Here is a 13,882-nt window from a genome sequence, read left to right on the forward strand (position 1 = left end):
AGCAGGGAAGTGGCTTCAGAACATTTTGTCAGATACTTTTTGCTGGTCTCTTTGCTTTATAATCTTTTAAAAATGATTTTTTTCCTTCTGAATATTTTCATCTATTTTAACTAGTTATTTCAAGGAGAATCATAGAAAGATCTGGGGAAGGCTGAACCCACATTCCTCTTCCCGCCCTCTGGTGCAGCCCTCTGCCTTTTGTCTCTCCATCATCGTTTACTTATAAGCTTGGTTTTGGCAGCCAGTAAGTTTATTTTACATTTTACTGAAGTGTGAGGGGAAATACTGATAGAAAACTAAACAAAATCCCTCACAAAATGGTATCACCGAATAAGCAAAGTACCTGAAAGAGGCAAACATTCGGGTGCCTAGAACTCAAAGCCTGATATTTCTTCCCTATAAGGCACCCTCAGAATCTCTTCCTGCTCTGGCTGGTGATCAGATCATCTGAAAATTAATCACTGGTGGAGAGAAGACTGTATTCACTGTCGAACTATGCTGCAGTCCCTGCCTCTGAATCCCTGCCTCTCCAGGTTTCATGCTTGTGTTACCATAAGCTTTTCAAAACAAGGTGCATAAGCTCCTTTGTCATTCTTTTGAAGATATGAAAATGCTAGTTATAGTGTAATTTTTTTCTTACTCCTGCCTCAACTATTAACAATTATTGAAAAATAACATAAAAATAATTTCTGTCTTATGCGTAATTATGTATATCACCTTTAAAATACATATTTTTAAAGGGAGAGCTACAATGGCCATACATAAAACTAAAGATATATAAAAGGACTTTGGAAAGCATTAGTTTACATAATTTTTCACAGCAATTCAATGAGAATAGACATTAATCAGATGTATGTGTGGGGGGTGGAGTATGTGGATATATATGTGTGTATGCATATTTTCCATTAAGTATGTCAATGGTTAACTGTTACACATCCCCATAACTTTTTTGGAGTAATGTGCCAATTTCACACAGAAGAAGGATAAACCTTTTTTCTTTTCTTTTCTTCTTTTCTTTTCTTTCTTTACTGGATTCCATTCCCAGTGTGGACCTCAGTGTGAGACTGAACTCACAACCCTGAGATCAAGAGCTGAACTGAGATTAAGAGTCTGATACTTAACTGACTAAGCCACACAGGTACTCCTGAGGAAGAATATAACTTTCAAAAGTAAACACAATAGCTAGAAAAAGTTATCCCCAAAGAATGTAAGAGAGGGATAGGTATTATTTGTTAAATGAAAAAGGAAGAGCAAGAACTTGGAGATATTTGTGAATAGAAAAATACACACAAACTGAGAAACCCTACACGTAAAGAAATCTAACAACGATTGACAAGCTGTTTGTAGAAAACCAATGCCCACTTTATTTCCAACTTTCCACATCTTTGGGTGAAACTTGAGGACTTCATGAAAATTTCAATGCATTCTTTCTACAATGAAAATATCAACTCAGGGCTCCTGAGTGGCTCAGTCAGTTACATGGCTGACTTTTTATCTCAGTCCAGGTCATAATCTCAGGGTCCTGAGATTGAGCTCCACATCAGGCTCCACGCTGAGAGCAGAGTCTGTTTAGCATTCTCTCTCTCCTTCTCCCTTCGCCCCTCAATTGCTCTCTCTTGCTCTCTCTCTCTCTAAAATAAATAAATAAATAAATAAATAAATAAATAAATAAATAAATCTTTAAAAAATAAAAGAAAATATCATGGGTTGTTGACAGCATATTTGTAATCTGGCTTGGGCCTTCCACATTCAGAGGTGGCCCAGATGTGAGCTGAGATGTTGATTACACTGATGAAATTCATTTCCCTGAGGAATTCAATAGTATTAGTAAGAGTAGCTAAATAGATAATGGAGAAGTAAAAAGCACACATGTCTAGCAGGAAAAAAAACAAAGCTGGAGGCATCACGGTTCCGGGCTTCACTCTGTATTACAAAACTATAATCATCAACATAGTATAGTACTAGAACAAAAACAGACACATAGATCCATGGAATAGAATAGAGAATCCAGAAATGGACCCTCACTTTATGGTCAACTAATCTTCAACAAAGCAGGAAAGAATATCCAGTGGAAAAAAGACAGTCTCTTTAACAATGGTGTTGGGAAAATTGGACAGCCACATGCAGAAGAATGAAACTGGACCACTTTTTTTAAACCATACAAAAACCAAATAGATGAAAGACTTAAATTTGAGATAGGAACCCATCAAAATCCTAAAGGAGAACACAGGCAGCAACCTCTTTGACCTGGGTCCAGCAACTACTTGCTAGACATGTCTCCAAAGGCAAGGGAAACATAGCAAAAATGAACTATTGGGATTTCATCATGGTAAAAAGCTTCTGCGCAGCAAAGGAAATGGTCAACAAAACTAAAAGGCAACCTACAGAATGGGAGAATATATTTGCAAATGACATATCAGATAAAAGGACCAGTATCCAAGATCTATAAAGAACTTATCAGGGAAACCTGGGTGGCTCGGTGGTTGAGAATCTGCCTTTGGCTCAGGTCATGATCCTGGGGTCCAGGAATTGAGTCCTGCATCAGGCTCATGTCAGGGAACCTGTTTCTCCCTCTGCCTATGTCTCTGCCTCTCTCTCTCTGTGTGTCTCTCATGAATACATAAATAAAATCTTCAAAAAAAAAAAAGAATTTATCAAACTCAATACCCAAAAAACAAAACAAATAAAAAAAAATACCCAAAAAACAAACAATCCAGTCAAGAAATGGGCAGAGGACATGAACAGATATCTCCCCAAGAAGACATACAAATGGCCAACAGACACATGAAAAAAATATTCAACATCACTCAGCATAAGGGAAATACTAACCAAAACCACAATGAGATACCTACCATCTCACACTGGTCAGGATGGCTAAATTTAACCAATCAGGAAATGACAGTTGGCAAGGATGCAGAGAAGGGGGAACTCTCTTGGACTGTTGGTGGGAATCTAAGCTGGTGCAGCCATGCTGGAAAACAGTACAGAGGTTCCTCAAAAAATTGTAGAACTACCTTACAACCCATCACTTGCACTACTCCATATTTATCCTAAGGATACAAACATTGATTTGAAGGGACCATGTCAACCCCAATGTCTATAAGTAGCTATGTCCACAATAATAAAAATATGGAAAGAGCCCAGATGTTCATTGACAGATGAATGGATGATGAAGATGTGGTATAGATATACAATGGGATATTACTCAGCCATTAAAAAGATAGAAATCTTGCCATTTGCAACAACATGGATAGAGCTAGAGTGTACTATGCTAAGTGAAATAAGTCAGTCAGAAAAAGACAAATGCCATATGATTTCACTCATATGTGGAATTTAAGAAACAAAACAAATGAACGTAGGGGAAGGGAAGAAAAGTAAAATAAGATAAAATGGAGAGGGAAGCAAACCATAAGTGACTCTTAACTTTAGGAAATCAACTGAGGGTTGCTGGCGGGGAGATGGGGGGAGGGTAACTGGGTGTTGGGCATTAAGGAGGGCACATGATGTGATGAGCACTGGGTATTATACACAATTGATGAATCACTAAATTCTACCTCTGAAAGTAATAATATAGCATATGTTAATTAAACTCAAATTAAATAAAAAAGTGTGAGCACAGGTCCTTAGTCATCCAAAAAGGGAAGCCCTAGCTTTCCACAGGGAGTGCAATTTACTCATCATTGTGGTGCATATCTGGCCATAATAATCACCCCCAACAGTGTTTGTTGGAATAAATGGTAAACTGTCAGTTTCAAAAAATAAAACCTCATTAAACTTTTCTCACTACTCCTTTTTAATATTGTACCAGAATTTCTAGCTAATGTAATAAGAGAAGGAAATGAAAACTACACAGATTGGGAAAGAAGAACTACAACTGTCTTGTCCACAGGTGAGATGATCATCTCTGTAGAAAATCTGAAAAAAAAAATCAAGAAGAGAACTGGAATATTCCATTATAACAAGGTTGCATGATACAAAATTAATCTAAAACCAACTGCTTTCCCTGTATAAATAACAATGAACAAACGGAATTTGAAATTTAAAAATGCTATGTCATTTACATGAACACCTTTAAAAGGAAATATTAGGTATAAATCTATCAAAATATGTATAAGGTATATAGGAGGAAGACTATAAAACCATGATAAAAGAAATCAGAAAGGAAAGAAAGAAATAGAAAGATAGTCCGTGTTCCTAGGTAGAGACTCAATATTGGTAAGATGTCAGTTCTTCCCAACTTAAACTGTACATTCAATACAATACCAACCAGAATCCCTCCAGGTTATCTTGTGAATAACAAAACAAATAACGATATCAAAAAATTGATTCCAAAGTTTATATAGAGAAGCAAAAGATCCAGAATAGCCAATACAATATTGAAAAAAAGAACAAAGTTGGAGAATTGATACTATTTGACTTCAAGGGTCACTATAAAGCTACAGTAATAAAGATAATGTGGTATTGGTGCAAGAATAGAAAAATGGATCATAGGAACAGAATAGAGAGCCCAGAAATAGACCCACAAAAAAGCAAAGGCAATACAATGAAGAAAAGAGTCTTTTCAACAAGTAGTGCTGGAACAACTGGATATCCACATGCAAAGAAAAATAAATGAACCTAGATACAGATCTTATATACCTCACAAAAATTAACTCAAAATATATCACAGACCTAAATACAAAATGCAATAAAAAACTATAAAACTACTAGAAGGTAAATAGTAGAAAATTTAGGTGATCTTGGGTCTAGCGATGATATTTTAAATACAATGCTAAGAGCAAGACCCATGAAATAAAAAATAATAAATTGGACTTTATTAACATTAAAACCTTCTGATCTGTTAAGAACATTTTTAAGATAAACAGAAGTCTGGAGAAAATTTTTGGAAAATACAAATCTGATTAGGAACTGTTACCTAAAATATATAAATAGTTCTTTTTTAAACTCTATAGTAAGAAAAAAAAACTTAAAAATGGGCAAAAGATCAGAACTGTTACCTCACCAAGGAGAATATACAGATGGAAAATAAGCAAAGAAAAGATGTTCTACCTCATATGTCATCAGGAAAATGCAGATTGAAACAGCAATGAAATACCACTTACATACCTATTAGAACAGCCAAAATCTGAAATACTAACAACACCAAATGCTGAAAATCATGTGGAACAACAGAAAGTCTCATTCATGCTGATGGGAATGCAAAATGGTACACTTTGAGAGACAGTTTGGAAATTTTTTATAAAACTAAACATACTCTTACCATGAGATCCAGAAATCACACTCCTTTGTATTTATCTGAAGGAGTTGAAAACATGTCCACACTGAAATCTGCACAAGGATGTTTATAGCAGTTTTGTTCATAATTGACCAAACTTGGAAGCAATTAAGACGTTCTTCAGTAGGTGAATGGATAAATATACAGTAGAATATTATTCAGTGCTAAAAAGAAATGAGCTATCAAGCCATGAGAAGACAGGAAGGAATCTTAAATGCATAGTACTAAGTGAAAGAAGCCAACCTGAAAAGGCTACATACTGTAGGATTCCAACTTTATAACATTCTGGAAAAGGCAAAACTATGGAGACAATAAAAATATTGGTGGTTATCAGAGGTTGGGGAAGTAGGGATGGATAAACAGATAGAACATAGATTTTTACATCAGTGAAAATACTCTGTATGATACCAGAATGATGAATATATGTCATTCTACATTTGTCCAAACCTGATCAGTGAGTGTGCAAAACCAAGTGTAAGCCAGAATTTAAACAATGGACTTCAGGTGAAGATAATGTGTCAGTGTGGGTTTATTGATTGTAACAAAATGTATCACTCTGGTGGAGAATATTGGTAGTGACTTTTCAGCAAAAATTTATAAGTTGATCCTAAAATTCATATTGAAATACAGAATTATGTATATTTAAAAAAACATTATTCCAACTTCAAAACTTACTACAAAACTATATAATCAAGACAGTGTGCTACCTTCATAAGGATAAATATATCAACCAATTGAACAGAATCACAAGTCCAGAAATAAATCCTCACACTTATGGTGTATTTATTTTTTAACAAGGTTGCCAAGACCATTAAATGAAGGGAAGAATAGTTCCTTTAATAAATGATACTGGAACTAACTGGATAGCTACCTGTTGAAGAATGAACTTGAATGCTTTGCTTTTAACATACATGAACATTAACTCAAAGTAAATTATAAAACTAAATGCAAGAACAAAAGCTATAAAACTCTTAAAACAGAGAGGCAATACTTGCAACCTTGGATTAGACAAAGACTTCTTAGATATAACAGATAAAGCACAAGTGATAATGGGAAGCACAGAGAAGATGAAATTCAGAAAATTATCCACAGAGTGGGAAAAAATACTTGCAAATCATTTACCTGACAAGAGAATCTTAAATCAATAAAAAAACGATCAATTAAAAATGAGGAAAACTAAAGGCAAACATTTTGCTATAGTTGGTAAATTTGTCACACATTCAGCAAATATATTTGTATGTTACAAATAAAGAGGAAATCCTGGGACAAACTTAGTGGTGCTGGACCGGAATCAGAAGTATTAGGATAAATTTATGATTAGGTAGATGGTGAGGGATACATGATAGATTATATAGATAGATAAATAGATAGATATAGATATAGATAGATATAGATATAGATATAGATTCATGAGTATATATAAATTAATACACATGATGTATTTTCTACTCCTGTCTGGTAAGAAGGCCTGGAAACACTGACACTCCAGTAGCAATAAGCACCCCCTAGTGCCTAGATACCCCTAGCACCAGTATCCAATAAAAGAAACCAAGTTTCCTTTGATAATTGGTTGGTTCCAGGGATGGAACAGACAAAGCACAAGTTGAGCCTGGAAGATTGTATGGTACCAAAAAGAAAGAAGGAAAAGTTGGGGACACATTGAAAGGACATAGAAGTAAATCTGAATGAACTCCCCATGGCCAATTGTTCAAAGCTGGAACAACTTGAATAATAACATTAGCATTAGACTGTAAGTTAAATAATAAAATAAATATCTATGTGCCCATATTGATATAAAATATATATAGAAAAATTCCAATCAATACATGTAGAAGAAATGATAAAAATGGGAAATCAGGGATCCCTGGGTGGCACAGCGGTTTAGCGCCTGCCTTTGGCCCAGGGCGCGATCCTGGAGACTCGGGATCGAATCCCACGTCGGGCTCCCGGGGCATGGAGCCTGCTTCTCCCTCTGCCTGTGTCTCTACCTCTCTCTCTCTCTCTCTCTCTCTCTGTGACTATACATATAAATAAAAAAATTAAAAATAATTAAAAATAAAAAGCAAATGCTTTAAAAAAATGGGATATCACCACTAGAGCACCAATAGTGCTGTAATAATAATAGTTGCCACAGGCATGATCATCTGATGATGCTAAAAATAGTGAGTGATATTTAAGGAAAAACAGGATATTTGCATAGTTCCAAAGTCCCTCCACACAAGATACTTACTAATTATAATAGGGAAGTAACAACTTTATAGTGAAGAGACCTGGCAAACACCACCTTGACTCAGTGATCAAGGTCAACATCACCAGGAATAAGACAGAGTGACATTGTGTACTTCCTGACATGATGCACTGAGGAGGCATATCACCTCTGTGGTTTTCTCTCCCAAAATACAGTCTCAACCGCAGCATGAGAAACTAATATTGATGGACATTCTACAAAATATTTGAGGACTTGGAACACATGTCAAAGTCATGAAAGACAAGGGAAGACTGGGGGATTATCACAAATTTGAGGAGTCTAAGGAGACCTGATGACTAAATGCAATGAGGAATTCTGAATTGGATATTGGAACAGAAAAAGAACATTATCAAAAAGCTGGTAAAATATGAATAGAATCTAATGAGTTAACAGTATACTACCAACATTGATGTCATTTTGAAGAGTGTACTATGGTTATGTAAAACGTTAACACCTGGGGACGCTGGGTGAAAGGTACATGGGCACTTTTTGTAAAAATTATTTCAAAATAAATAAAAAAACTTCATCTAACTCAAATGCTCATCAGCAGTAGAGAGATAAATTATTGTTATGGTTTCTGAGGTGCTGGTGACATTCTGTTTCTTGTTCTGCATTGTGGTTGCAGTTTTTCACTTTGTGAAAATTCATTGAGCTATAATTCAATTTTACTCTTAAGTTCCAAACATAGCATTGGCTTCTAAATTCGAATCGTTCTATTATGATCAAGATTCATTGGTCAGGTTTACATCTAAAATTAAAGGCTTGTTAAAGAATGATCTGGTGCTTAAACAAAAGTCTCATTACAAAAGTAGCGTTCAATGAATGAACACACTGGCCCCATAAAGGGACAGTCTCAGGGGTGCCCACCAGATACCACCTGGGTTTTCCAAGAAGACAGTAATACTATTGGCAAATAATAAACATGCTTTCCTTCCTTTTCTAAAGTTAAAGATTTTCTGTCAAAATCTCAGATAGTTTTTTTTTGTCTATTTTACCAGTTTTATTTAATTTGTTAATAATTTTGGTAAACATGGTATATCAATGGCTTTAGCCCTACATACTAGAAATCCCACGTAAAAGTGGCTTACACAATAAATAAGATTAATTATTTCATGTCAGATAACCCAAGGCTGGTTATTGTATCTCTGCAACATCATTAAAAAGTCCAGATTCTGGGGCACCTGCATGGCTCAGTCAGTTAAGCATATAACTCTTGATTTTGGCTCAGATCATGGTCTCAGGGTCATGATATGGAACCTCACATTGGGCTCCTCACTAAGCCTGTAGCAACTTGAGATCCTCTCTCCATCTCTCTAAAAATTAAAAAAAAAAAAAAAAAAAAAGTCCAGATTCTTTCCATCTTTCCTCTCTGCCATCTTCAGGAAGTTGGCCACTCCTGGTTGCAAAAAGGATGCCTTCATATCAGTTTTGAATCCTCCCACCAAAACATACTAAAACCAGAATACAAAAAAAAAAAACCAAAAAACAGAATACGGTGACTTTCATGCCTCAATTTCGCCCATTTTCCCAGAAGCCCCACAAGAGTTATCTCCTATTTCGTTTTTAGAATGTTATCATTTGCTCTATTTTATGTCAGTCTTCACCCAGGCAAACAGAATATTACCAGGATTGGCTCAGGCTTCCAAAGTTTGGGCTCTGGAACTGGAGAAGAACCCAGCATCTTACAGAGTACATGACAACTTGGTGCCTGAATCATATTGAGGTTCTATTAGCAGAGGGAAGAAGAAGCATTTCTTGAGTAGGAATTCACCAGCTGCCAGAGTGGGTATGATTCTATTATTCATTACTGTAATGTATTCTTTACAGGAGCTCTAGTGTTCCTCTGAGGAATGATGCAGCTGTTGGTTGAGATACTCATTATAATATTAAGAAAGTACCATTTTATTTCTAGTGTACTGAGAATTTTTATTGGGAACTGATGTAGTTCTGCAACAAATGACTTGTTTTGTTTCTAAAGGTTTTTGTTTGTTTGTTTTCCAAGAGGGCAAGTGTTTGCCTTGATCTAGAAAATATATTTTAGCTTACGAACATGCTTTATTTTATTAAGAAACATTATAATATTAAGTCCTCCTTATATTCTCAGAATATATCTTCCTCAGGCATAAGGATACTTGGATTTGACCTAAAATTTTTCTTCCAAATTTTTCAAATACACATTTGCACAGTATGTGTTTGATCAGTGGTTATAATAATAATCATAAAAGGATTTTAAGGTTTTCCATTTGTTTTGTGTTTCATTTACTTTATGAACTATCTGGTCCTTAGAATTTTGAAATATCTTTTCTATAATATCATCAGGCCCTGGAATCTTTAATATATCTTGGCTTCTGGTTTATGTAGGTTTATCATTGTTTAGGAAAAGGGATGAATTTTGTGAATTTATTCTTTTTTCTCAAAAGCCATGAATTTCATCAAAACACACAAAAAAGGTAGCCTAAAGGTATAAAAAATATTACCATATATTTTCTCTCTTTAATTATATCTGTTTTTCTTTAAATTTCTAATCTTGAGTATTTACATTTTCTCTAGTCTTCCCAAATAGTTTTCCATTTTATCAAATTTTTCAAAGAACCAATGTGTGGGTGTATTTGTTAAATCATTAATTGTTAACTTTCATTTTTAATATTTTTATTAAATATTTAATATATTAAATATATATGATTATTTTTTCTTAGGGTTGCTTTGTTGTGAATATTTGATTTCTATTATTGAATACTTTGTTTACATATTTTCATTCTTCTAGTATAATGTTGGCATTTAGGGTTCTTGACTAGATATTTGGCCACATACCATAATTATATTTTTAAATCATATTATGATTATTTCCTAAATAGTCTAAAATCAAAAACACTACCTTTATTTTATTCCTTGTTAACAATGATAAAATTTCAAGTGGTACAGAAATATATACCTAAAAATAAATTCTCTTGTCTTCCTTACCTCAAACCAATTTTTCAAAGTGCCAACTGTTAAGAATCTCCTTATTCTTTCAAATATTATTTTATTCACACAAAATACATTACATTAAAAAGGCTGTAACAATTCTTGTGCTCAAACTGTTGCCTTCATGGTAAATACTTCCCTACAATAGATTCCAGGGAGTGGGTTTCCTAGGCCCAGGAGTATGTACATGTTTAATAGTTTTTTTTAGGATTTTATTTATTTATTCATGAGAGACACAGAAAGAGAGAGAGAGGCAGATACACAGGCAGAGGGAGAAGCAGTCTCCCTGCAAGGAACCTGATGCGGGACCCGATCCCAGATTCTGGGATCAGGACCTGGGCCAAAGGCAGATGCTCAACCACTGAGCCATCCAGGCATCCCTGTACATGCTTAATTTTGATAAGTACTCTCACATTGCACTCCACAAAAGGCTCTATCAGTTCACACAACAATAGTATTTATGCCCATTTTCCTACACTCTGGCCCACCTTGGTATATAATCAACATTTTAATTTATAATTTGAACTCAGTGGTATTTAGCAGATAAGTTTTAATTTTTCTGAGAAGCTGGACATTTCTGTTGGTGGTGGTGGCTGTTTAACCTTTTATCATTGTTCCAGAATTATTTTTGCCATGATTCTATATGAAAATATGATTGGTTAAAACTTTACCTTCCAAAATTTATTGTGGTTTCCTCTGGAGATTTTTAAAAGAGCTATATACAGTAAAATATGCCATAAGTGCCTAAAAAAGATGAAGTCTTGTCTCCCTGTCGGGTATAATTTTAATATGTGTTCCATATTAATATATTACTGTTATATTTGGGAGATTCTATATATCTATATATTTTTAAAGATTTTATTTATTCATTCGAGAAAGAGAAAGAGAGCTCGAGAGAGAACACAAGCAGAGGGAGAGGCAGAGGGACAGAAGAGAGGCTCCCGGTCAAGCAGGGAGCCTAATGTGGGGCTCAATCCCAGGACCCTGGGATAATGACCTGAGCTGAGGCAGATGCTTAACCGACTGAGCCACCCAGGTGCCCCTATATATCTATATTTTATATCTGGTTAATTTTCTACAGAATTTGTCTAAAATTTTTACTGCTATGTTAATTTCTTATCATGTTCATAATCATTTTTGTTCATTCAAAATTACCATGTATCTCTGAAATCAAATTAAAGATTTCTGATCTGACTAAGAAGTAAGTCAACATATTTCTAGTTTACGTATGTATAAATGATATACATTTATATGCAAACAACAAGTCCAGGCTTCTGGCTTCCTCCCTTCAACTCAAATCTGGAGGTACCACAGCAACTAACAAAAGGTTTCAGTAAATACCTTGAGGGGAGTTAGAGGTGAGCATGTCCCAAAATGTGGGGAGCAGCTGCCAGTGGGAGAGCTCCAGGGTGCACACTCGTGGCCTGACCTAGGGACAATTTTCTAGGGGTGCTTTTTTCTCATTGTTTTCTCCTTAGCTCCACTGGGCAGCCAACAGTAATAAATGTCAGCATGTCTAAACCATTTTCTTCCCACTCCCTAAAGCAGACAATATTCTCAGATGGCAGCTACACTTGAATTAAAACATAGCTTGGGCCAGAGGTACTGGGTGCTTCTCTCTACAGTCAAGAGATGCCTGGGGAGACAAAGAAGGAAGGAATGTAGAGTAGAAGTTCTGTCCTATAATGCTCCTTCCCTTTAGCCTCACTGAGGTAAGTACAAGCGAAGGCCTATGTTTTCATCAATTCGTCTAAAGTAGACATTACTAGCCTTTGTAGGTGATAATGAAGAGAGGATAAAATTTAGGTTTCTGGGGAAATCAGGATTTAAGAGAATATTAAAGTAAGTGGTAAGTATAAGAAGCTGTAGAAAAAGAAGTAGACCTAATGGAATACAAAAAATAATAATTTAAAATATGTATGGGTGGAGGAAGATACTGGAAACATGAAGTAGAAACAAGCAGCCAAGAAGAAAAATTAATTGGACATATCTTGTATAAGAGATACAATTAGTGAAATCATCTCTAAGGACAGGCTAATGAGCTACTTAGGGAGCAGGAGGTTAGCTCAAAGAACATTCCCGAAGGGCATCAGGAAAGAATAAACGGTGAGCAAATGGTGAAATGGTAACAAAAATAGAAGGAAACAGAAAACATTCAGTAAATATTCAGAAAACATTCTAGAAGTTCCAGAAAAAGAAGAGGAAGCATTTGAGCCGATAATGGGGATTTTGCAAATAGTAAATGATGTAATATTTCAGATTAATCAGGCTCAGATTACCTAAGGAGATAAGAACTCTAGGTGGTTTCAGTAACATTGAAGACAAAGAAATATTATAAAAGTTTCTAAGGAGAAAAATCAGATCTTTCCCAAAGCAGTAAAAATTGGATGGACATTAGATACCTTAACAGCAACATTGGCTTGAGAAGATAATAAAATTTTATTCTGAGAGTCCCAAAGAAATGAAACGAATAACTTCATAGACAACTGAATCTGCATCTAATGCACGAAAGGATCAAAGATACTCTCAGGCACGGTGAGTCTCAGGTAGTTCCAAGAATATCATCTTTGAAAGCATTCTTAGAAGTCATTTTTCAGGAATAGGAAAAATAAATGGAGGAAGAGAAAACAAGAGAGAACAGGGAAGGGATGGCCTTACTAAGGTTTATGTTTTGGTCCAAATAAGCCGCTATTTATAAAAATTGGGTTAATTCCTATAATCAGGTATTGAAACTCTAGAAAATATGAACTTGACTGGAACCTGGTGATGGTGATCAGGGCACCAATAGAAAGTGAGAACACGATGACCTGCCTGGAAATATAGAGATGCAGCTTAGCTTTTTAGAAGTATGCACTTGAAAAAAAAAAAATTAAAAAAAAAAAAAAAGAAGTATGCACTTGAGTCTTCATAAATGAGAGGAATAGAGAATGTGTGAGTCCAAGATAAGTAGGGGTAAAGGTGCCATTTATCCAGTGGTAAATATGAAGTGGCATAAGAAGAAAGCTTAAGAAACAGAAAACAAAATAAAATGGCAGGAATTAAGGCCGCAGCATAAGGTGGCAACGCCAGTACCAAAATAGTTCATTTATACCTCATGAGAGTCTAGAAATGAATTGTGGTGACTTATAAAGAAAAAAATGTGTACAGTAAGATAAACTAAACTTAACTGGGAGAGGAATTCGGGCAATGATACAAGTACGGGCAAGGCACATGTACTCAGTGCTGTCCTTGAACAAGACCACACAAAAAGGTTGATAATCAACACCTGTTAGAATAAGTGTATAAACTCAAGTACATGATATTACTATTTCCTTCTGACATGTCACCTCACAGGACCCTGCTTAATTGGTCTATGGCTCCAACTTCAATTGCTACTCGCTGTCAGCTGCTAAGGT

This window comes from Canis lupus, chromosome 35 (assembly GCF_003254725.2).
Source record: "Canis lupus dingo isolate Sandy chromosome 35, ASM325472v2, whole genome shotgun sequence".
Taxonomy (NCBI): Eukaryota; Metazoa; Chordata; class Mammalia; order Carnivora; family Canidae; genus Canis; species Canis lupus.